The sequence below is a fragment of the Carassius carassius genome, unplaced genomic scaffold, assembly GCF_963082965.1.
Source record: "Carassius carassius unplaced genomic scaffold, fCarCar2.1 SCAFFOLD_56, whole genome shotgun sequence".
In the NCBI taxonomy this organism is placed as follows: domain Eukaryota; kingdom Metazoa; phylum Chordata; class Actinopteri; order Cypriniformes; family Cyprinidae; genus Carassius; species Carassius carassius.
Genome location: NW_026775126.1, coordinates 2,032,899 through 2,060,128, shown reverse-complemented (window position 1 = coordinate 2,060,128; position 27,230 = coordinate 2,032,899). Strand labels below are relative to the sequence as shown.

The 27,230-nt window shown below is 48.1% G+C and overlaps 1 protein-coding gene and 1 pseudogene across 1 annotated transcript in view; both read right to left on the bottom strand.

The window, feature by feature from the left end:
• Positions 1–27,230, bottom strand: part of LOC132136868 (CD48 antigen-like) — a 452,450-nt gene that overhangs the window by 203,666 nt on the left and 221,554 nt on the right. The gene's annotated exons all lie outside the window — the stretch shown is intronic.
• Positions 17,786–18,718, bottom strand: LOC132136862 (GTPase IMAP family member 9-like; annotated as a pseudogene).

The window sequence follows — 27,230 nt, the reverse complement described above, 5'->3', positions numbered from 1 at the left end:
TCATCATAAAGACACAGAGACACCGACCCACGATCGTTTAGAGCACATTAACTCTCCAAACATCATCATAAAGACACGGAGACACCGACGGACGATAGTTTAGAGCACATTAACTCTCCAAACATCATCATAAAGACACAGAGACACCGACGGATGATCGTTTAGAGCACATAAACTCTCCAAACATCATCATAAAGACACAGAGACACCGACGGATGATCGTTTGGAGCACATTAACTCTCCAAACATCATCATAAAGACACGGAGACACCGAAGGATTATCGTTTGGAGCGCATTAACTCTCCAAACATCATCATAAAGACACGGAGACACCGACGGATGATCGTTTAGAGCGCATTAACTCTCCAAACATCATCATAAATACACAGAGACACCGACGGACGATCGTTTAGAGCACATTAACTCTCCAAACATCATCATAAAGACACGAGACTACGACGGACGATCGTTTAGAGCACATTAACTCTCCAAACATCATCATAAAGACACGAGACTACGACGGACGATCGTTTAGAGCACATTAACTCTCCAAACATCATCATAAAGACACGAGACACCGACGGATGATCGTTTATAGCGCATTAACTCTCCAAACATCATCATAAAGACACAGAGACACCGACGGGCGATCGTTTAGAGCTCATTAACTCTCCAAACATCATCATAAAGACACGGAGACACCGACGGACGATCGTTTAGAGCGCATTAACTCTCCAAACATCATCATAAAGACACAGAGACACCGACGGATGATCGTTTATAGCGCATTAACTCTCCAAACATCATCATAAAGACACAGAGACACCGACGGGCGATCGTTTAGAGCTCATTAACTCTCCAAACATCATCATAAAGACACGGAGACACCGACGGACGATCGTTTAGAGCGCATTAACTCTCCAAACATCATCATAAAGACACGGAGACAATGACGGATGATCGTTTAGAGCGCATTAACTCTCCAAACATCATCATAAAGACACCGACGGACGATCGTTTAGAGCGCATTAACTCTCCAAACATCATCATAAAGACACGAGACACCGACGGACGATCGTTTGGAGCACATTAACTCTCCAAACATCATCATAAAGACACGAGATACCGACGGACGATCGTTTGGAGCACATTAACTCTCCAAACGTCATCATGAAGACACGAGACACAGACGGATGATCGTTTGGAGCACATTAACTCTCCAAACATCATCATAAAGACACAGAGACACCGACGGATGATCGTTTAGAGCACATCAACTCTCCAAACGTCATCATAAAGACACGAGACACCGACAGACGATCGTTTAGAGCGCATTAACTCTCCAAACATCATCATAAAGACACAGAGACACCGACGGACGATCGTTTGAAGCGCATTAACTCTCCAAACATCATCATAAAGACACGGAGACACCGATGGACGATCGTTTAGAGCGCATTAACTCTCCAAACATCATCATAAAGACACGAGACACCGACGGACGATCGTTTAGAGCACATTAACTCTCCAAACATTATCTTAAAGACACAGAGACACCGACGGATGATCGTTTGGAGCACATTAACTCTCCAAACATCATCATAAAGACACGAGACACCGACGGACGATCGTTTAGAGCACATTAACTCTCCAAACATTATCTTAAAGACACAGAGACACCGACGGATGATCGTTTGGAGCACATTAACTCTCCAAACATCATCATAAAGACACGGAGACACCGACGGATGATCGTTTGGAGCACATTAACTCTCCAAACATCATCATAAAGACACGGAGACGCCGACGGATGATCGTTTAGAGCACATTAACTCTCCAAACATCATCATAAAGACACAGAGACACCGACGGATGATTGTTTGGAGCGCATTAACTCTCCAAACATCATCATAAAGACACGGAGACACCGACGGATGATCGTTTAGAGCGCATTAACTCTCCCAACATCATCATAAAGACACGAGACAACGACGGATGATCGTTTAGAGCACATTAACTCTCCAAACATCATCTTAAAGACACTAGACACAGACGGATGATCGTTTAGAGCGCATTAACTCTCCAAACATCATCATAAAGACACAGAGACACTGACGGACGATCGTTTAGAGCACATTAACTCTCCAAACATCATCATAAAGACACACGGAGACACCGACGGACGATCGTTTAGAGCGCATTAACTCTCCAAACATCATCATAAAGACACAGAGACACCGACGGATGATCGTTTAGAGCACATCAACTCTCCAAACGTCATCATAAAGACACGAGACACCGACAGACGATCGTTTAGAGCGCATTAACTCTCCAAACATCATCATAAAGACACAGAGACACCGACGGACGATCGTTTGAAGCGCATTAACTCTCCAAACATCATCATAAAGACACGGAGACACCGATGGACGATCGTTTAGAGCGCATTAACTCTCCAAACATCATCATAAAGACACGAGACACCGACGGACGATCGTTTAGAGCACATTAACTCTCCAAACATTATCTTAAAGACACGGAGACACCGACGGATGATCGTTTAGAGCGCATTAACTCTCCAAACATCATCATAAAGACATGGAGACACCGACGGATGATCGTTTAGAGCGCATTAACTCTCCAAACATCATCATAAAGACACGGAGACAACGACGGATGATCGTTTAGAGCGTATTAACTCTCCAAACATCATCATAAAGACACGGAGACACCGACGGATGATCGTTGAGAGCGCATTAACTCTCCAAACATCATCATAAAGACACGGAGACACCGACGGATGATCGTTTAGAGCGCATTAACTCTCGAAACATCATCATAAAGACACGGAGACACCGACGGATGATCGTTTAGAGCGCATTAACTCTCCAAACATCATCATAAAGACACGGAGACACCGACGGATGATCGTTTAGAGCGCATTAACTCTCCAAACATCATCATAAAGACATGGAGACAATGACGGATGATCGTTTAGAGCGCATTAACTCTCCAAACATCATCATAAAGACACCGAGACACCGACGGACGATCGTTTAGAGCGCATTAACTCTCCAAACATCATCATAAAGACACGAGACACCGACGGACGATCGTTTGGAGCACATTAACTCTCCAAACATCATCATAAAGACACGAGACACCGACGGACGATCGTTTGGAGCACATTAACTCTCCAAACGTCATCATAAAGACACGAGACACCGACGGATGATCGTTTGGAGCACATTAACTCTCCAAACATCATCATAAAGACACAGAGACACCGACGGATGATCGTTTAGAGCACATCAACTCTCCAAACGTCATCATAAAGACACGAGACACCGACAGACGATCGTTTAGAGCGCATTAACTCTCCAAACATCATCATAAAGACACAGAGACACCGACGGACGATCGTTTGAAGCGCATTAACTCTCCAAACATCATCATAAAGACACGGAGACACCGATGGACGATCGTTTAGAGCGCATTAACTCTCCAAACATCATCATAAAGACACGAGACACCGACGGACTATCGTTTAGAGCACATTAACTCTCCAAACATTATCTTAAAGACACAGAGACACCGACGGATGATCGTTTGCAGCACATTAACTCTCCAAACATCATCATAAAGACACGAGACACCGACGGACGATCGTTTAGAGCACATTAACTCTCCAAACATTATCTTAAAGACACAGAGACACCGACGGATGATCGTTTGGAGCACATTAACTCTCCAAACATCATCATAAAGACACGGAGACACCGACGGATGATCGTTTGGAGCACATTAACTCTCCAAACATCATCATAAAGACACGGAGACGCCGACGGATGATCGTTTAGAGCACATTAACTCTCCAAACATCATCATAAAGACACGGAGACACCGACGGATGATTGTTTGGAGCGCATTAACTCTCCAAACATCATCATAAAGACACGGAGACACCCACGGATGATCGTTTAGAGCGCATTAACTCTCCCAACATCATCATAAAGACACAGAGACACCGACGGACGATCGTTTAGAGCACATTAACTCTCCAAACATCATCATAAAGACACGAGACAACGACGGATGATCGTTTAGAGCACATTAACTCTCCAAACATCATCTTAAAGACACTAGACACAGACGGATGATCGTTTATAGCGCATTAACTCTCCAAACATCATCATAAAGACACAGAGACACTGACGGACGATCGTTTAGAGCACATTAACTCTCCAAACATCATCATAAAGACACACGGAGACACCGACGGACGATCGTTTAGAGCGCATTAACTCTCCAAACATCATCATAAAGACACGAGACACCGACGGACGATCGTTTAGAGCACATTAACTCTCCAAACATCATCATAAAGACACAGAGACACCGACGGACGATCGTTTAGAGCACATAAACTCTCCAAACATCATCATAAAGACACAGAGGCACCGACGGATGATCGTTTAGAGCGCATTAACTTTCCAAACATCATCTTAAAGACATGAGACACCGAACGGATGATCGTTTGGAGCACATTAACTCTCCAAACGTCATCATAAAGACACGAGACACCGACGGATGATCGTTTAGAGCACATTAACTCTCCAAACATCATCATAAAGACACGAGACACCGACGGATGATCGTTTAGAGCACATTAACTCTCCAAACATCATCATAAAGACACAGAGACACCGACGGATGATCGTTTAGAGCACATTAACTCTCCAAACATCATCATAAAGACACAGAGACACCGACGGATGATCGTTTAGAGCACATTAACTCTCCAAACATCATCATAAAGACACAGAGACACCGACGGATGATCGTTTAGAGCACATTAACTCTCCAAAGATCATCATAAAGACACGGAGACACCGACAGATGATCGTTTGGAGCACATTAACTCTCCAAACATCATCATAAAGACACAGAGACACCGACGGACGATCGTTTAGAGCACATTAACTCTCCAAACATCATCATAAAGACACAGAGACACCGACGGACGATCGTTTAGAGCACATTAACTCTCCAAACATCATCATAAAGACACGAGACACCGACGGACGATCGTTTAGAGCGCATTAACTCTCCAAACATTATCTTAAAGACACGAGACACCGACGGACGATCGTTTAGAGCGCATTAACTCTCCAAACATCATCATGAAGACACGGAGACTCAGACGGATGACACCGACGGATGATCGTTTAGAGCGCATTAACTCTCCAAACATCATCATGAAGACACGGAGACACAGACGGATGATCGTTTAGAGCGCATTAACTCTCCAAACATCATCATAAAGACACGAAGACACCGACGGATGATCGTTTAGAGCGCATTAACTCTCCAAACATCATCATAAAGACACGAGACACCGACGGACGATCGTTTAGAGCACATTAACTCTCCAAACGTCATCAAAAAGACACGAGACACCGACGGACGATCGTTTAGAGCACATTAACTCTCCAAACATCATCAAAAAGACACGAGACACCGACGGACGATCGTTTAGAGCACATTAACCCTCCAAAAATCATCATAAAGACACAGAGACACCGACGGACGATCGTTTAGAGCACATAAACTCTCCAAACATCATCATAAAGACACGGAGACACCGACGGATGATCGTTTGGAGCGCATTAACTCTCCAAACATCATCATAAAGACACGGAGACACAGACGGATGATCGTTTAGAGCGCATTAACTCTCCAAACATCATCATAAAGACACAGAGACACCGACCCACGATCGTTTAGAGCACATTAACTCTCCAAACATCATCATAAAGACACGGAGACACCGACGGACGATAGTTTAGAGCACATTAACTCTCCAAACATCATCATAAAGACACAGAGACACCGACGGATGATCGTTTAGAGCACATAAACTCTCCAAACATCATCATAAAGACACAGAGACACCGACGGATGATCGTTTGGAGCACATTAACTCTCCAAACATCATCATAAAGACACGGAGACACCGAAGGATTATCGTTTGGAGCGCATTAACTCTCCAAACATCATCATAAAGACACGGAGACACCGACGGATGATCGTTTAGAGCGCATTAACTCTCCAAACATCATCATAAATACACAGAGACACCGATGGACGATCGTTTAGAGCACATTAACTCTCCAAACATCATCATAAAGACACGAGACTACGACGGACGATCGTTTAGAGCACATTAACTCTCCAAACATCATCATAAAGACACGAGACTACGACGGACGATCGTTTAGAGCACATTAACTCTCCAAACATCATCATAAAGACACGAGACACCGACGGATGATCGTTTATAGCGCATTAACTCTCCAAACATCATCATAAAGACACAGAGACACCGACGGGCGATCGTTTAGAGCTCATTAACTCTCCAAACATCATCATAAAGACACGGAGACACCGACGGACGATCGTTTAGAGCGCATTAACTCTCCAAACATCATCATAAAGACACAGAGACACCGACGGATGATCGTTTATAGCGCATTAACTCTCCAAACATCATCATAAAGACACAGAGACACCGACGGGCGATCGTTTAGAGCTCATTAACTCTCCAAACATCATCATAAAGACACGGAGACACCGACGGACGATCGTTTAGAGCGCATTAACTCTCCAAACATCATCATAAAGACACGGAGACACCGACGGACGATCGTTTGGAGCGCATTAACTCTCCAAACATCATCATAAAGACACCGAGACACCGACGGACGATCGTTTGGAGCGCATTAACTCTCCAAACATCATCATAAAGACACAGAGACACCGACCCACGATCGTTTAGAGCACATTAACTCTCCAAACATCATCATAAAGACACGGAGACACCGACGGACGATAGTTTAGAGCACATTAACTCTCCAAACATCATCATAAAGACACAGAGACACCGACGGATGATCGTTTAGAGCACATAAACTCTCCAAACATCATCATAAAGACACAGAGACACCGACGGATGATCGTTTGGAGCACATTAACTCTCCAAACATCATCATAAAGACACGGAGACACCGAAGGATTATCGTTTGGAGCGCATTAACTCTCCAAACATCATCATAAAGACACGGAGACACCGACGGATGATCGTTTAGAGCGCATTAACTCTCCAAACATCATCATAAATACACAGAGACACCGACGGACGATCGTTTAGAGCACATTAACTCTCCAAACATCATCATAAAGACACGAGACTACGACGGACGATCGTTTAGAGCACATTAACTCTCCAAACATCATCATAAAGACACGAGACACCGACAGATGATCGTTTGGAGCACATTAACTCTCCAAACATCATCATAAGGACACAGAGACACCGACGGATGATCGTTTATAGCGCATTAACTCTCCAAACATCATCATAAAGACACAGAGACACCGACGGGCGATCGTTTAGAGCTCATTAACTCTCCAAACATCATCATAAAGACACGGAGACACCGACGGACGATCGTTTAGAGCGCATTAACTCTCCAAACATCATCATAAAGACACGGAGACACCGACGGACGATCGTTTGGAGCGCATTAACTCTCCAAACATCATCATAAAGACACCGAGACACCGACGGACGATCGTTTGGAGCGCATTAACTCTCCAAACATCATCATAAAGACACCGAGACACCGACGGACGATCGTTTGGAGCGCATTAACTCTCCAAACATCATCATAAAGACACGGAGACACCGACGGATGATCGTTTAGAGCACATTAAATCTCCAAACATCATCATAAAGACACGAGACACCGACGGATGATCGTTTAGAGCACATTAACTCTCCAAACATCATCATAAAGACACGAGACACCGACGGATGATCGTTTGGAGCACATTAACTCTCCAAACATCATCATAAGGACACAGAGACACCGACGGATGATCGTTTAGAGCACATTAACTCTCCAAACATCATCATAAAGACACGGAGACACCGACGGATGGTCGTTTAGAGCGCATTAACTCTCCAAACATCATCTTAAAGACACAGAGACACCGACGGATGATCGTTTATAGCGCATTAACTCTCCAAACATCATCATAAAGACACGGAGACACCGACAGATGATCGTTTGGAGCGCATTAACTCTCCAAACATCATCATAAAGACACGGAGACACCAACGGATGTTCGTTTAGAGCGCATTAACTCTCCAAACATCATCATAAAGACACGGAGACACCGACGGATGATCGTTTAGAGCGCATTAACTCTCTAAACATCATCATAAAGACACGGAGACACCGACAGATGATCGCTTGGAGCGCATTAACTCTCAAAACATCATCATAAAGACACGGAGACACCGACGGACGATCGTTTAGAGCCCATTAACTCTCCAAACATCATCATAAAGACACGGAGACACCGACGGACGATCGTTTAGAGCGCATTAACTCTCCAAACATCATCATAAAGACACGAGACACCGACGGACGATCGTTTGGAGCACATTAACTCTCCAAACATAATCATAAAGACACGAGACACCGACGGACGATCGTTTGGAGCACATTAACTCTCCAAACGTCATCATAAAGACACAGAGACACCGACGGACGATCGTTTAGAGCACATTAACTCTCCAAACGTCATCATAAAGACACGAGACACCGACGGACGATCGTTTAGAGCACATTAACTCTCCAAACATCATCATAAAGACACGAGACACCGACGGACGATCGTTTAGAGCACATTAACTCTCCAAACATCATCATAAAGACACAGAGACACCGACGGATGATCGTTTAGAGCACATTAACTCTCCAAACATCATCATAAAGACACGGAGACACCGACGGATGATCGTTTAGAGCACATTAACTCTCCAAACATCATCATAAAGACACGGAGACACCGACGGATGATCGTTTAGAGCACATTAACTCTCCAAACATAATCATAAAGACACGAGACACCGACGGACGATCGTTTGGAGCACATTAACTCTCCAAACATAATCATAAAGACACGAGACACCGACGGACGATCGTTTGGAGCACATTAACTCTCCAAACGTCATCATAAAGACACGAGACACCGACGGACGATCGTTTAGAGCACATTAACTCTCCAAACGTCATCATAAAGACACGAGACACCGACGGACGATCGTTTAGAGCACATTAACTCTCCAAACGTCATCATAAAGACACGAGACACCGACGGATGATCGTTTAGAGCACATTAACTCTCCAAACATCATCATAAAGACACAGAGACACCGACGGATGATCGTTTATAGCGCATTAACTCTCCAAACATCATCATAAAGACACAGAGACACCGACGGGCGATCGTTTAGAGCTCATTAACTCTCCAAACATCATCATAAAGACACGGAGACACCGACGGACGATCGTTTAGAGCGCATTAACTCTCCAAACATCATCATAAAGACACGGAGACACCGACGGACGATCGTTTGGAGCGCATTAACTCTCCAAACATCATCATAAAGACACCGAGACACCGACGGACGATCGTTTGGAGCGCATTAACTCTCCAAACATCATCATAAAGACACCGAGACACCGACGGACGATCGTTTGGAGCGCATTAACTCTCCAAACATCATCATAAAGACACGGAGACACCGAGCACATTAACTCTCCAAACATCATCATAAAGACACAGAGACACCGACGGATGATCGTTTAGAGCACATTAACTCTCCAAACATCATCATAAAGACACGAGACAACGACGGATGATCGTTTAGAGCACGTTAACTCTCCAAACATCATCATAAAGACACGAGACACCGACAGATGATCGTTTGGAGCACATTAACTCTCCAAACATCATCATAAAGACACGAGACACCGACGGATGATCGTTTGGAGCACATTAACTCTCCAAACATCATCATAAGGACACAGAGACACCGACGGATGATCGTTTAGAGCACATTAACTCTCCAAACATCATCATAAAGACACGGAGACACCGACGGATGGTCGTTTAGAGCGCATTAACTCTCCAAACATCATCTTAAAGACACAGAGACACCGACGGATGATCGTTTATAGCGCATTAACTCTCCAAACATCATCATAAAGACACGGAGACACCAACAGATGATCGTTTGGAGCGCATTAACTCTCAAAACATCATCATAAAGACACGGAGACACCAACGGATGTTCGTTTAGAGCGCATTAACTCTCCAAACATCATCATAAAGACACGGAGACACCGACGGATGATCGTTTAGAGCGCATTAACTCTCCAAACATCATCATAAAGACACGGAGACACCGACGGATGATCGTTTATAGCGCATTAACTCTCCAAACATCATCATAAAGACACGGAGACACCGACAGATGATCGTTTGGAGCGCATTAACTCTCAAAACATCATCATAAAGACACAGAGACACCGACGGACGATCGTTTAGAGCCCATTAACTCTCCAAACATCATCATAAAGACACGGAGACACCGACGGACGATCGTTTAGAGCGCATTAACTCTCCAAACATCATCATAAAGACACGAGACACCGACGGACGATCGTTTGGAGCACATTAACTCTCCAAACATCATCATAAAGACACGAGACACCGACGGACGATCGTTTGGAGCACATTAACTCTCCAAACGTCATCATAAAGACACAGAGACACCGACGGACGATCGTTTAGAGCACATTAACTCTCCAAACGTCATCATAAAGACACGAGACACCGACGGACGATCGTTTAGAGCACATTAACTCTCCAAACATCATCATAAAGAAACGAGACACCGACGGATGATCGTTTAGAGCACATTAACTCTCCAAACATCATCATAAAGACACAGAGACACCGACGGATGATCGTTTAGAGCACATTAACTCTCCAAACATCATCATAAAGACACGGAGACACCGACGGATGATCGTTTAGAGCACATTAACTCTCCAAACATCATCATAAAGACACGGAGACACCGACGGATGATCGTTTAGAGCACATTAACTCTCCAAACATAATCATAAAGACACGAGACACCGACGGACGATCGTTTGGAGGACATTAACTCTCCAAACATAATCATAAAGACACGAGACACCGACGGACGATCGTTTGGAGCACATTAACTCTCCAAACGTCATCATAAAGACACGAGACACCGACGGACGATCGTTTAGAGCACATTAACTCTCCAAACGTCATCATAAAGACACGAGACACCGACGGATGATTGTTTAGAGCACATTAACTCTCCAAACATCATCATAAAGACTCAGAGACACCGACGGATGATCGTTTAGAGCACATTAACTCTCCAAACATCATCATAAAGACACAGAGACACCGACGGATGATCGTTTAGAGCACATTAACTCTCCAAACATCATCATAAAGACACGGAGACACCGACGGATGATCGTTTAGAGCACAATAACTCTCCAAACATCATCATAAAGACACGGAGACACCGACGGATGATCGTTTGGAGCACATTAACTCTCCAAACATCATCATAAAGACACAGAGACACCGACGGACGATCGTTTAGAGCACATTAACTCTCCAAACATCATCATAAAGACACGAGACACCGACGGACGGTCGTTTAGAGCACATTAACTCTCCAAACATCATCTTAAAGACACGAGACACCGACGGACGATCGTTTAGAGCGCATTAACTCTCCAAACATCATCATAAAGACACAGAGACACCGACGGACGATCGTTTAGAGCGCATTAACTCTCCAAACATCATCATAAAGACACACGGAGACCCCGACGGACGATCGTTTAGAGCGCATTAACTCTCCAAACATCATCATAAAGACACGGAGACACCGACGGGCGATTGTTTACAGCGCATTAACTCTCCAAACATCATCATAAAGACACGGAGACACCGACGGACGATCGTTTAGAGCGCATTAACTCTCCAAACATCATCATAAAAAAACGGAGACACCGACGGGCGATCGTTTACAGCGCATTAACTCTCCAAACATCATCATAAAGACACGGAGACACCGACGGACGATCGTTTAGAGCGCATTAACTCTCCAAACATCATCATAAAGACACGGAGACACCGACGGACGATCGTTTGGAGCGCATTAACTCTCCAAACATCATCATAAAGACACCGAGACACCGACGGACGATCGTTTGGAGCGCATTAACTCTCCAAACATCATCATAAAGGCACTAGACACCGACGGACGATCGTTTGGAGCGCATTAACTCTCCAAACATCATCAAAAAGACACGAGTCACCGACGGACGATCGTTTGGAGCGCATTAACTCTCCAAACATCATCATAAAGACACGAGACACCGACGGACGATCGTTTGGAGCGCATTAACTCTCCAAACATCATCATAAAGACACGAGACACCGACGGACGATCGTTTGGAGCGCATTAACTCTCCAAACATCATCATAAAGACACGAGACACCGACGGACGATCGTTTGGAGCGCATTAACTCTCCAAACATCATCATAAAGACACGGAGACACCGACGTACGATCGTTTGGAGCGCATTAACTCTCCAAACATCATCATAAAGACACGGAGACACCGACGGACGATCGTTTAGAGCGCATTAACTCTCCAAACATCATCATAAAGACACGGAGACACCGACGGATGATCGTTTAGAGCGCATTAACTCTCCAAACATCATCATAAAGACACGGAGACACCGACGGATGATCGTTTAGAGCGCATTAACTCTCCAAACATCATCATAAAGACACGGAGACACCGACGGATGATCGTTTAGAGCGCATTAACTCTCCAAACATCATCATAAAGACACGGAGACAACGACGGATGATCGTTTAGAGCGTATTAACTCTCCAAACATCATCATAAAGACACGGAGACACCGACGGATGATCGTTTAGAGCGCATTAACTCTCCAAACATCATCATAAAGACACGGAGACACCGACGGATGATCGTTTAGAGCTCATTAACTCTCCAAACATCATCATAAAGACACGGAGACACCGACGGATGATCGTTTAGAGCACATTAACTCTCCAAACATCATCATAAAGACACGGAGACACCGACGGATGATCGTTTAGAGCGCATTTCATCTCCAAACATCATCATAAAGACACGGAGACACCGACGGATGATCGTTTAGAGCGCATTAACTCTCCAAACATCATCATAAAGACACAGAGACACAGACCGATGATCGTTTAGAGCGCATTAACTCTCCAAACATCATCATAAAGACACAGAGACACCGACGGATGATCGTTTAGAGCGCATTAACTCTCCAAACATCATCATAAAGACACAGAGACACCGACGGATGATCGTTTAGAGCGCATTAACTCTCCAAACATCATCATAAAGACACGGAGACACCGACGGATGATCGTTTAGAGCGCATTAACTCTCCAAACATCATCATAAAGACACAGAGACACCGACCGATGATCGTTTAGAGCGCATTAACTCTCCAAACATCATCATAAAGACACAGAGGCATCGACGGATGATCGTTTAGAGCGCATTAACTCTCCAAACATCATCTTAAAGACATGAGACACCGAACGGATGATCGTTTAGAGCGCATTAACTCTCCAAACATCATCATAAAGACACAGAGACACCGACAGACGATCGTTTAGAGCGCATTAACTCTCCAAACATCATCATGAAGACACACGGAGACACCGACGGACGATCGTTTAGAGCACATTAACTCTCCAAACATCATCATAAAGACACACGGAGACACCGACGGACGATCGTTTAGAGCACATTAACTCTCCAAACATCATCATAAAGACACGAGACACCGACGGATGATCGTTTAGAGCACTTTAACTCTCCAAACATCATCATAAAGACACGAGACACCGACGGATGATCGTTTAGAGCACATTAACTCTCCAAACAACATCATAAAGACACAGAGACACCGACGGATGATCGTTTGGAGCACATTAACTCTCCAAACATCATCATAAAGACACAGAGACACCGACGGATGATCGTTTAGAGCACATTAACTCTCCAAACATCATCATAAAGACACAGAGACACCGACGGATGATCGTTTAGAGCACATTAACTCTCCAAACATCATCATAAAGGTATGAGACACAGACGGATGATCGTTTGGAGTGCATTAACTCTCCAAACATCATCATAAAGACACGGAGACAGACGGATGATCGTTTAGAGCACATTAACTCTCCAAACATCATCATAAAGACACGGAGACACCGACGGATGATCGTTTAGATTACATTGACTCTCCAAACATCATCATAAAGACACAGACACACAGACGGATGATTGTTTGGAGCACATTAACTCTCCAAACATCATCATAAAGACACGAGACACCAACGGATGATCGTTTAGAGCGCATTAACTCTCCAAACATCATCATAAAGACACGGAGACACCGACGGATGATCGTTTAGAGCACATTAACTCTCCAAACATCATCATAAAGACACAGAGACACCGACGGATGATCGTTTAGAGCACATTAACTCTCCAAACAACATCATAAAGACACGAGACACCGACAGATGATCGTTTAGAGCGCATTAACTCTCCAAACATCATCATAAAGACACGGAGACACCGACGGATGATCGTTTAGAGCACATTAACTCTCCAAACATCATCATAAAGACACGGAGACACCGACGGATGATCGTTTAGAGCACATTAACTCTCCAAACATCATCATAAAGACACGGAGACACCGACGGATGATCGTTTAGAGCACATTAACTCTCCAAACATCATCATAAAGACACAGAGACACCGACGGATGATCGTTTGGAGCGCATTAACTCTCCAAACATCATCATAAAGACACGAGACACCGACGGACGATCGTTTGGAGCGCATTAACTCTCCAAACATCATCATAAAACACGGAGACACCGACGTACGATCGTTTGGAGCGCATTAACTCTCCAAACATCATCATAAAGACACGGAGACACCGACGGATGATCGTTTAGAGCGCATTAACTCTCCAAACATCATCATAAAGACACGGAGACACCGACGGATGATCGTTTAGAGCGCATTAACTCTCCAAACATCATCATAAAGACACGGAGACACCGACGGATGATCGTTTAGAGCGCATTAACTCTCCAAACATCATCATAAAGACACGGAGACAACGACGGATGATCGTTTAGAGCGTATTAACTCTCCAAACATCATCATAAAGACACGGAGACACCGACGGATGATCGTTTAGAGCGCATTAACTCTCCAAACATCATCATAAAGACACGGAGACACCGACGGATGATCGTTTAGAGCGCATTAACTCTCCAAACATCATCATAAAGACACGGAGACACCGACGGATGATCGTTTAGAGCACATTAACTCTCCAAACATCATCATAAAGACACGGAGACACCGACGGATGATCGTTTAGAGCGCATTTCATCTCCAAACATCATCATAAAGACACGGAGACACCGACGGATGATCGTTTAGAGCGCATTAACTCTCCAAACATCATCATAAAGACACAGAGACACAGACCGATGATCGTTTAGAGCGCATTAACTCTCCAAACATCATCATAAAGACACAGAGACACCGACGGATGATCGTTTAGAGCGCATTAACTCTCCAAACATCATCATAAAGATACAGAGACACCGACGGATGATCGTTTAGAGCGCATTAACTCTCCAAACATCATCATAAAGACACGGAGACACCGACGGATGATCGTTTAGAGCGCATTAACTCTCCAAACATCATCATAAAGACACAGAGGCACCGACCGATGATCGTTTAGAGCGCATTAACTCTCCAAACATCATCATAAAGACACAGAGGCATCGACGGATGATCGTTTAGAGCGCATTAACTCTCCAAACATCATCTTAAAGACATGAGACACCGAACGGATGATCGTTTAGAGCGCATTAACTCTCCAAACATCATCATAAAGACACAGAGACACCGACAGACGATCGTTTAGAGCGCATTAACTCTCCAAACATCATCTTAAAGACATGAGACACCGAACGGATGATCGTTTAGAGCGCATTAACTCTCCAAACATCATCATAAAGACACAGAGACACCGACAGACGATCGTTTAGAGCGCATTAACTCTCCAAACATCATCATAAAGACACAGAGACACCGACCGATGATCGTTTAGAGCGCATTAACTCTCCAAACATCATCATAAAGACACAGAGGCATCGACGGATGATCGTTTAGAGCGCATTAACTCTCCAAACATCATCTTAAAGACATGAGACACCGACGGATGATCGTTTGGAGCACATTAACTCTCCAAACATCATCATAAAGACACAGAGACACCGACGGATGATCGTTTAGAGCACATTAACTCTCCAAACATCATCATAAAGACACAGAGACACCGACGGATGATCGTTTAGAGCACATTAACTCTCCAAACATCATCATAACGACACAGAGACACCGACGGATGATCGTTTAAAGCACATTAACTCTCCAAACATCATCATAAAGAAACAGAGACACCGACGGATGATCGTTTAGAGCACATTAACTCTCCAAACATCATCATAACGACACAGAGACACCGATGGATGATCGTTTAGAGCACATTAACTCTCCAAAAATCATCATAAAGATATGAGACACAGACGGATGATCGTTTGGAGTGCATTAACTCTCCAAACATCATCATAAAGACACGGAGACAGACGGATGATCGTTTAGAGCACATTAACTCTCCAAACATCATCATAAAGACACGGAGACACCGACGGATGATCGTTTAGATTACATTGACTCTCCAAACATCATCATAAAGACACAGACACACAGACGGATGATTGTTTGGAGCACATTAACTCTCCAAACATCATCATAAAGACACGAGACACCGACGGATGATCGTTTAGAGCGCATTAACTCTCCAAACATCATCATAAAGACACGGAGACACCGACGGATGATCGTTTAGAGCACATTAACTCTCCAAACATCATCATAAAGACACAGAGACACCGACGGATGATCGTTTAGAGCACATTAACTCTCCAAACAACATCATAAAGACACGAGACACCGACAGAGGATCGTTTAGAGCACATTAACTCTCCAAACATCATCATAAAGACACGGAGACACCGACGGATGATCGTTTAGAGCACATTAACTCTCCAAACATCATCATAAAGACACGGAGACACCGACGGATGATCGTTTAGAGCACATTAACTCTCCAAACATCATCATAAAGACACGGAGACACCGACGGATGATCGTTTAGAGCACTTTAACTCTCCAAACATCATCATAAAGACACAGAGACACCGACGGATGATCGTTTAGAGCACATTAACTCTCCAAACATCATCGTAAAGACACAGACACACAGACGGATGATTGTTTAGAGCACATTAACTCTCCAAACATCATCGTAAAGACACGGAGACTCAGACGGATGACACCGACGGATGATCGTTTAGAGCGCATTAACTCTCCAAACATCATCATGAAGACACGGAGACACCGACGGATGATCGTTTAGAGCACATTAACTCTCCAAACATCATCATAAAGACACGAAGACACCGACGGATGATCGTTTAGAGCGCATTAACTCTCCAAACATCATCATAAAGACACGAGACACCGACGGATGATCGTTTAGAGCACATTAACTCTCCAAACATCATCATAAAGACACGAGACACCGACGGATGATCGTTTAGAGCACATTTACTCTCCAAACATCATCATAAAGACACAGAGACACCGACGGATGATCGTTTAGAGCACATTAACTCTCCAAACATCATCATAACGACACAGAGACACCGACGGATGATCGTTTAACGCACATTAACTCTTTACTCTGCTCTATCAACTACAGACACAGTTCTCTTTTTGTTTCTCCTCTCCTCTCTTCTCTTCATCTCTGCTCTGAGTCTCTCCTCTGTCTCTTTCATCACATTCTCAATCTCTTGTATTTGTTTCTCCTCTTGTTGTTTTCTCTGCTTTTCTTCCTCTTGTCTGAATCTCTGAGCATCTTCGTACATCTGGTTAATGTAGTGTCCTCTATTCCGTGCTATCATTGAGTCAATCTTCTGCAGTAGGTCTGTCACCTGCTCTCATACTTCTGTTGTTGAAGACGTGATATCTGCCTCCACACTGAACTACTAGATCTCTTAATCTCCTGTTTCCCTCAACAAGATCCACCACTGACCGTCCTTCCAGCAGATCTCCATGAGTGAAAAGAATGATTGAGTATTTTAACACATCCTGACCAAACATCATCTCAATCATCTGAGGAATCTTCTGCTCCTATTCAGTGAATCTCATGTTCACAGGAAACACAATGAGAAAAGCGTGAGGTCCAGGACTGGATAAATACACACTTCTGGCTATCTCTGTGACTAAATCTTCAGGTCTCATCTGTGTGTCAAAGAATGGAGGAGTATCAACAACAGACACAGATCTGCCTGAAACAGTGGCGTTACCCTCTGAACATACACTGATAACTGAACTCACTCTCTGTACAGATATGAACTCTCTCCGTCCCAGGATTGTGTCTCCAGCTATGTTTACCCAGAAGAACAATCCGTCTGGATGAGAGACTGGAGACAGGAGCAGCTGGTTCAAAATATTGTGGTATTTTTCTCACCAGCAGCTTTGGCTTCCATATCTCTAGGACTTCTACAGAACAAAGAAACAATACATAATGAATATCATTTTTGACACTCACTGCAAAGAACTGATATTAAAATGTCCAGTGTAATAATTTAATATAAAATATTATAAAAGACTCACTCTGTATGTCAAAGTATGGCTTAAGTACTTTTATAAACAGCATTTGAACTGGTTCTGTATGTCCTCTCTTCTTGTTGTTGAACACGTGGTATCTTTGATCAAATATCTGAACAAGATTATTCAGCTCTTCAGTTTCATTAGTGAATTCTTGTATTGTCATGTTTTCTTCCTCCAACTCATCTCCTCTGGTGAAGAGAATCCAAGTTTTCTTCAGACGCTTGTCTCCAAGCAGCTCCTCGATCTTCTCCACAGTTTTCGTCCCAGGATTGTGTTTCCTGTTGAACTCTTCCCAGCTCCTGTTTTTCCCAGAAGGACCATGTTTAAACCTTTAGTTTTTTTCCATTTTAAAGATGTCAAGCACTGTAGGACAAAAATGAACATGTGTAATTCATATCCCATAAAATAAGGTTAAAAAGCTCTCCACTCAGTGGATATAGTGCTGAATACTCATGATAAATGTATGAATTCACAGCGTTTAATCAGCATTGGAGCTAAACTCTGCAGGAAAGTGGCCTGGTAGGGCCGAGTTCGACCATCACTAAGGCCGGGCATACACTTAGGGATTTTCATCTGATTTTGAGCTGAATTCTGACTCGTGCGACTCTTTTTCGAGTCGGGCCGATTTTCAGCATTTTTCGTGTGTCATTTGTCGTGCAGTGTTCGTGCAATATTCAAGGGGAAACAAGAGGTGATTAACCGGCGGCCTAGAGTGAGCTACCGTCTAAGAGTTGAGCTGAGCCACAGCCGAAGTTCTAGAGTGAGCCGCGGTCTAAGAGTTGAGCCGCGGCCGGAGGCCTAGAGTGAGCCGCGGTCTAATAGTTGAGCCGCGGCCGGAGGCCTAGAGTAAGCCGGGGTCTAAGAGTTGAGCCGCGGCCGGAGGCCTAGAGTGAGCCGGGGTCTAAGAGTTGAGCCGCGGCCGGAGGCCTAGAGTGAGCCGGGGTCTAAGAGCTGCGCCGCGGCTGGACGCCTAGAGTGAGCCGCAGTCTAAAAGTTGAGCCGCGGCCGGAGGCCTAGAGTGAGCTGCGGTCTAATAGTTGAGCCGCGGCCGGAGGCCTAGAGTGAGCCGCGGTCTAATAGTTGAGCCGCGGCCGGAGGCCTAGAGTGAGCCGCGGTCTAATAGTTGAGCCACAGCCGAAGTTCTAGAGTGAGCCATGGTCTAAGAGTTGAGCCGTGGCCGGAGGCCTAGAGTGAGCCACGGTCTAAGAGACCAGGATTGTGTTTCCTGTTGAACTCTTCCCAGCTCCTGTTTTTTCCCAGAAGGACCATGTTTAAACCTTTAGTTTGTTCCATTTTAAAGATGTCAAGCACTGTAGGACAAAAATGCACATGTGTAATTCATATCCCATAAAATAAGGTTAAAAAGCTCTCCACTCAGTGGATATAGTGCTGAATACTCATGATAAATGTATGAATTCACTCATCCGTCCTAGAGAAACTAGAGTCTCTCCCAGCATCTCAATGATATAAAACTTGCACTTAATAAAATGAAGAAGGGATGGACCAACTCTGCCCTTCCAGGCCTCTTTTTTTCAGAGTCTATCTCCAACCCTGATTAAACACACCTGAACACACTAATCAGTGTCTTCAAGACTAAACTAGAAGGCTGCAGGCAGGTGAGTTTAATCAGCGTTGGAGCTAAACTCTGCAGGAAAGTGGCCTGGTAGGGCCGAGTTCGACCATCACGCGGCCGGAGGCCTAGAGTGAGCCACGGTCTAATAGTTGAGCTGCGGCCGGAGGCCTAGAGTGAGCCGCGGTCTAAGAGTTGAGCCGTGGCCAGAGGCCTAGAGTGAGCCGCGGTCTAATAGTTGAGCCGCGGCCGGAGGCCTAGAGTGAGCCGCGGTCTAATAGTTGAGCCACAGCCAAAGTTCTAGAGTGAGCCACGGTCTAAGAGGTGAGCTGCGGCCGGAGGCCTAGAGTGAGCTGCAGTCTAATAGTTGAGCCGCGGCCAGAGGCCTAGAGTGAGCCGCAGTCTAATAGTTGAGCCACGGCCGGAGGCCTAGAGTGAGCCGGCGTCTAAGAGTTGAGCCACGGCCGGAGGCCTAGAGTGAGCCGGGGTCTATGAGTTGAGCCGTGGCCGGAGGCCTAGAGTGAGTCGGGGTCTAAGAGTTGAGTCGCGGCCGGAGGCCTAGAGTGAGCCGCGGTCTAATAGTTGAGCTGCGGCCGGAGGCCTAGAGTGAGCCGTGGTCTAATAGTTGAGCTGCGGCCGGAGGCCTAGAGTGAGCCGCGGTCTAAGAGTTGAGCCATGGCCGGAGGCCTAGAGTGAGCCGGTGTCTAAGAGTTGAGCCGCGGCCGGAGGCCTAGAGTGAGCCGCGGTCTAATAGTTGAGCTGCGGCCGGAGGCCTAGAGTGAGCCGCTGTCTAATAGTTGAGCCGCGGCCGGAGGCCTAGAGTGGGCCGCGGTCTAATAGTTGAGACACAGCCGAAGTTCTAGAGTGAGCCATGGTCTAAGAGTTGAGCCGCGGTCTAAGAGTTGAGCCACGGCCAGAGGTCTAGATTGAGACGCGGTCTAAGAGTTGAGCCACGGCCAGAGGCCTAGAGTGAGACGCGGTCTAAGAGTTGAGCCACGGCCAGAGGCCTAGAGTGAGCCCCGGTCTAAGAGACCAGGATTGTGTTTCCTGTTGAACTCTTCCCAGTTCCTGTTTTTCCCAGAAGGACCATGTTTAAACCTTTAGTTTGTTCCATTTTAAAGATGTCAAGCACTGTAGGACAAAAATGCACATGTGTAATTCATATCCCATAAAATAAGGTTAAAAAGCTCTCCACTCAGTGGATATAGTGCTGAATACTCATGATAAATGTATGAATTCACTCATCCGTCCTGGAGAAACTAGAGTCTCTCCCAGCATCTCAATGATATAAAACTTGCACTTAATAAAATGAAGAAGGGATGGACGAACTCTGCCCTTCCAGGCCTCTTTTTTTCAGAGTCTATCTCCAACCCTAATTAAACACACCTGAACACACTAATCAGTGTCTTCGAGACTAAACTAGAAGGCTGCAGGCAGGTGAGTTTAATCAGCGTTGGAGCTAAACTCTGGAGGAAAGTGGCCTGGTAGGGCCGAGTTCGACCATCACTAAGGCCGGGCATACACTTAGGGATTTTCATCCGATTTTGAGCTGAATTCTGACTCGTGCGACTCTTTTTCAAGTCGGGCCGATTTTCAGCATTTTTAGTGTGTCATTTGTCGTGCAGTGTTCGTGCAGTGTACAAGGGGAAACGAGAGGTGATTAACCGGCGGCCTAGAGTGAGCTACCGTCTAAGAGTTGAGCTGAGTCACAGCCGAAGTTCTAGAGTGAGCCGCGGTCTAAGAGTTGAGCCGCGGCCGGAGGCCTAGAGTGAGCTGCGGTCTAATAGTTGAGCCGCGGCCGGAGGCCTAGAGTGAGCCGGGGTCTAATAGTTGAGCCGCGGCCGGAGGCCTAGAGTGAGCCGCAGTCTAATAGTTGAGCCACAGCCGAAGTTCTAGAGTGAGCCACGGTCTAAGAGCTGAGCTGCGGCCGGAGGCCTAGAGTGAGCTGCAGTCTAATAGTTGAGCCGCGGCCGGAGGCCTAGAGTGAGCCGCAGTCTAATAGTTGAGCCACGGCCGGAGGCCTAGAGTGAGCTGGCGTCTAAGGGTTGAGCCACGGCCGGAGGCCTAGAGTGAGCCGGGGTCTAAGAGTTGAGCCGTGGCCGGAGGCCTAGAGTGAGCCGGGGTCTAAGAGTTGAGCCGCGGCCGGAGGCCTAGAGTGAGCCGCGGTCTAAGAGTTGAGCCATGGCCAGAGGCCTAGAGTGAGCCGCGGTCTAATAGTTGAGCTGCGGCCGGAGGCCTAGAGTGAGCCGCTGTCTAATAGTTGAGCTGCGGCCGGAGGCCTAGAGTGGGCCGCGGTCTAATAGTTGAGCCGCGGCCGGAGGCCTAGAGTGAGCCGCGGTCTAATAGTTGAGCCACAGCCGAAGTTCTAGAGTGAGCCATGGTTTAAGAGTTGAGCCGCGGTCTAAGTGTTGAGCAGTGGCCGGAGGCCTAGAGTGAGCCACGGTTTAAGAGTTGAGCCGCGGCCGGAGGCCTAAAGTGAGCCGCGGTCTAAGAGTTGAGCCGTGGCCAGAGGCCTAGAGTGAGCCGGGGTCTAAGAGTTGAGCCATGGTCTAAGAGTTGAGCCGTGGCCGGAGGCCTAAAGTGAGCCGCAGTCTAAGAGTTGAGCCACGGCCAGAGGCCTAGATTGAGACGCGGTCTAAGAGTTGAGCCACGGCCAGAGGCCTAGAGTGAGACGCGGTCTAAGAGTTGAGCCACGGCCAGAGGCCTAGAGTGAGCCCCGGTCTAAGAGTCGAGCCATGGCCGGAGGCCTAGAGTGAGCCCCGGTCTAAGAGTCGAGCCATGGTCTAGAGTGAGCAGAGACTGGAGGCTTGAGTGAGCAGAGACCGGCGGCTTTAGTGAGCAGAGACGTGCGGCTTGAGTGAGCAGAGACGTGCGGCTTGATTGAGCAGAGACGTGCGGCTTTAGTGAGCAGAGACGTGCGGCTTGAGTGAGCAGAGGCGGGCGGCTTGAGTGAGCAGAGGCGGGCGGCTTGAGTGAGCAGAGACCGTCAGCTTGAGTGAGCAGAGGCGGGCGGCTTGAGTGAGCAGAGACCGGTGGCTTGAGTGAGCAGAGACCGGCGGCTTGAGTGAGCAGAGACCGTCAGCTTGAGTGAGCAGAGACCGGTGGCTTGAGCCACGGCCGGAGGCCTAAAGTGAGCCGGGGTCTAAGAGTTGAGCCACGGCCGGAGGCCTAAAGTGAGCCGGGGTCTAAGAGTTGAGCCGTGGCCGGAGGCCTAGAGTGAGCCGGGGTCTAAGAGTTGAGCCACGGCCAGAGGCCTAGAGTGAGACGCGGTCTAAGAGTTGAGCCACGGCCAGAGGCCTAGAGTGAGACGCGGTCTAAGAGTTGAGCCATGGCCAGAGGCCTAGAGTGAGCCCCGGTCTAAGAGTTGAGCTGCGGCCGGAGGCCTAGAGTGAGCCGGGGTCTAAGAGTTGAGCAGTGGCCGGAGGCCTAGAGTGAGCCGGGGTCTAAGAGTTGAGCCGCGGCCGGAGGCCTAGAATGAGCCGGGGTCTAAGAGTTGAGCCGCGGCCAGAGGCCTAGAGTGAGCCGCGGTCTAATAGTTGAGCCGCGGCCGGAGGCCTAGAGTGAGCCGCTGTCTAATAGTTGAGCCACAGCCGAAGTTCTAGAGTGAGCCATGGTCTAAGAGTTGAGCCGCGGTCTAAGTGTTGAGCAGTGGCCGGAGGCCTAGAGTGAGCCACGGTCTAAGAGGTGAGCCAAGGCCGGAGGCCTAAAGTGAGCCGCGGTCTAAGAGTTGAGCCGTGGCCGGAGGCCTAGAGTGAGCCGGGGTCTAAGAGTTGAGCCATGGTCTAAGAGTTGAGCTGTGGCCGGAGGCCTAAAGTGAGCCGCAGTCTAAGAGTTGAGCCACGGCCAGAGGCCTAGATTGAGACGCGGTCTAAGAGTTGAGCCACGGCCAGAGGCCTAGAGTGAGACGCGGTCTAAGAGTTGAGCCACGGCCAGAGGCCTAGAGTGAGCCCCGGTCTAAGAGTCGAGCCATGGCCGGAGGCCTAGAGTGAGCCCCGGTCTAAGAGTCGAGCCATGGTCTAGAGTGAGCAGAGACTGGAGGCTTGAGTGAGCAGAGACCGGCGGCTTTAGTGAGCAGAGACGTGCGGCTTGAGTGAGCAGAGACGTGCGGCTTGATTGAGCAGAGACGTGCGGCTTTAGTGAGCAGAGACGTGCGGCTTGAGTGAGCAGAGACCGGCGACTTGAGTGAGCAGAGGCGGGCGGCTTGAGTGAGCAGAGGCGGGTGGCTTGAGTGAGCAGAGGCGGGCGGCTTGAGTGAGCAGAGACCGTCAGCTTGAGTGAGCAGAGGCGGGCGGCTTGAGTGAGCAGAGACCGGTGGCTTGAGTGAGCAGAGACCGGTGGCTTGAGTGAGCAGAGACCGGCGGCTTGAGTGAGCAGAGACCGTCGGCTTGAGTGAACAGAGACGGGCGGCTTGAGTGAGCAGAGACCGTCGGCCTGAGTGAGCAGAGACGGGCGGCTTGAGTGAGCAGAGACGGGCAGCTTGAGTGAGCAGAGACCGGCGGCCTGAGTGAGCAGAGACCGTCAGCTTGAGTGAGCAGAGACCGTCAGCTTGAGTGAGCAGAGACCGTCAGCTTGAGTGAGCAGAGACCGTCAGCTTGAGTGAGCAGAGACCGTCGGCTTGAGTGAGCAGAGACCGGTGGCTTGAGTGAGCAGAGACGGGCGGCTTGAGTGAGCAGAGACCGTCAGCTTGAGTGAGCAGAGACGTGCGGCTTGAGTGAGCAGAGACCGGCGACTTGAGTGAGCAGAGGCGGGTGGCTTGAGTGAGCAGAGGCGGGCGGCTTGAGTGAGCAGAGACCGTCAGCTTGAGTGAGCAGAGGCGGGCGGCTTGAGTGAGCAGAGACCGGTGGCTTGAGTGAGCAGAGACCGGCGGCTTGAGTGAGCAGAGACCGTCAGCTTGAGTGAGCAGAGACCGGTGGCTTGAGCCACGGCCGGAGGCCTAAAGTGAGCCGGGGTCTAAGAGTTGAGCCACGGCCGGAGGCCTAAAGTGAGCCGGGGTCTAAGAGTTGAGCCGTGGCCGGAGGCCTAGAGTGAGCCAGGGTCTAAGAGTTGAGCCACGGCCAGAGGCCTAGAGTGAGACGCGGTCTAAGAGTTGAGCCACGGCCAGAGGCCTAGAGTGAGACGCGGTCTAAGAGTTGAGCCACGGCCAGAGGCCTAGAGTGAGCCCCGGTGTAAGAGTTGAGCTGCGGCCGGAGGCCTAGAGTGAGCCGGGGTCTAAGAGTTGAGCCGTGGCCGGAGGCCTAGAGTGAGCCGGGGTCTAAGAGTTGAGCCGCGGCCGGAGGCCTAGAGTGAGCCGGGGTCTAAGAGTTGAGCCGCGGCCAGAGGCCTAGAGTGAGCCGCGGTCTAATAGTTGAGCCGCGGCCGGAGGCCTAGAGTGAGCCGCTGTCTAAGAGTCGAGCCATGGCCGGAGGCCTAGAGTGAGCCCCGGTCTAAGAGTCGAGCCATGGTCTAGAGTGAGCAGAGACTGGAGGCTTGAGTGAGCAGAGACCGGCGGCTTTAGTGAGCAGAGACGTGCGGCTTGAGTGAGCAGAGACGTGCGGCTTTAGTGAGCAGAGACGTGCGGCTTGAGTGAGCAGAGACCGGAGACTTGAGTGAGCAGAGGCGGGCGGCTTGAGTGAGCAGAGGCGGGTGGCTTGAGTGAGCAGAGGCGGGCGGCTTGAGTGAGCAGAGACCGTCAGCTTGAGTGAGCAGAGGCGGGCGGCTTGAGTGAGCAGAGACCGGTGGCTTGAGTGAGCAGAGACCGGTGGCTTGAGTGAGCAGAGACCGGCGGCTTGAGTGAGCAGAGACCGTCGGCTTGAGTGAACAGAGACGGGCGGCTTGAGTGAGCAGAGACCGTCGGCCTGAGTGAGCAGAGACGGGCGGCTTGAGTGAGCAGAGACGGGCAGCTTGAGTGAGCAGAGACCGGCGGCCTGAGTGAGCAGAGACCGTCAGCTTGAGTGAGCAGAGACCGTCAGCTTGAGTGAGCAGAGACCGTCAGCTTGAGTGAGCAGAGACCGTCGGCTTGAGTGAGCAGAGACCGGTGGCTTGAGTGAGCAGAGACGGGCGGCTTGAGTGAGCAGAGACCGTCAGCTTGAGTGAGCAGAGACGTGCGGCTTGAGTGAGCAGAGACCGGCGACTTGAGTGAGCAGAGGCGGGCGGCTTGAGTGAGCAGAGGCGGGTGGCTTGAGTGAGCAGAGGCGGGCGGCTTGAGTGAGCAGAGACCGTCAGCTTGAGTGAGCAGAGGCGGGCGGCTTGAGTGAGCAGAGACCGGTGGCTTGAGTGAGCAGAGACCGGCGGCTTGAGTGAGCAGAGACCGTCAGCTTGAGTGAGCAGTGACCGGTGGCTTGAGCCACGGCCGGAGGCCTAAAGTGAGCCGGGGTCTAAGAGTTGAGCCACGGCCGGAGGCCTAAAGTGAGCCGGGGTCTAAGAGTTGAGCCGTGGCCGGAGGCCTAGAGTGAGCCGGGGTCTAAGAGTTGAGCCACGGCCAGAGGCCTAGAGTGAGACGCGGTCTAAGAGTTGAGCCACGGCCAGAGGCCTAGAGTGAGACGCGGTCTAAGAGTTGAGCCACGGCCAGAGGCCTAGAGTGAGCCCCGGTATAAGAGTTGAGCTGCGGCCGGAGGCCTAGAGTGAGCCGGGGTCTAAGAGTTGAGCCGTGGCCGGAGGCCTAGAGTGAGCCGGGGTCTAAGAGTTGAGCCGCGGCCGGAGGCCTAGAGTGAGCCGGGGTCTAAGAGTTGAGCCGCGGCCAGAGGCCTAGAGTGAGCCGCGGTCTAATAGTTGAGCCGCGGCCGGAGGCCTACAGTGAGCCGCTGTCTAATAGTTGAGCCGCGGCCGGAGGCCTAGAGTGG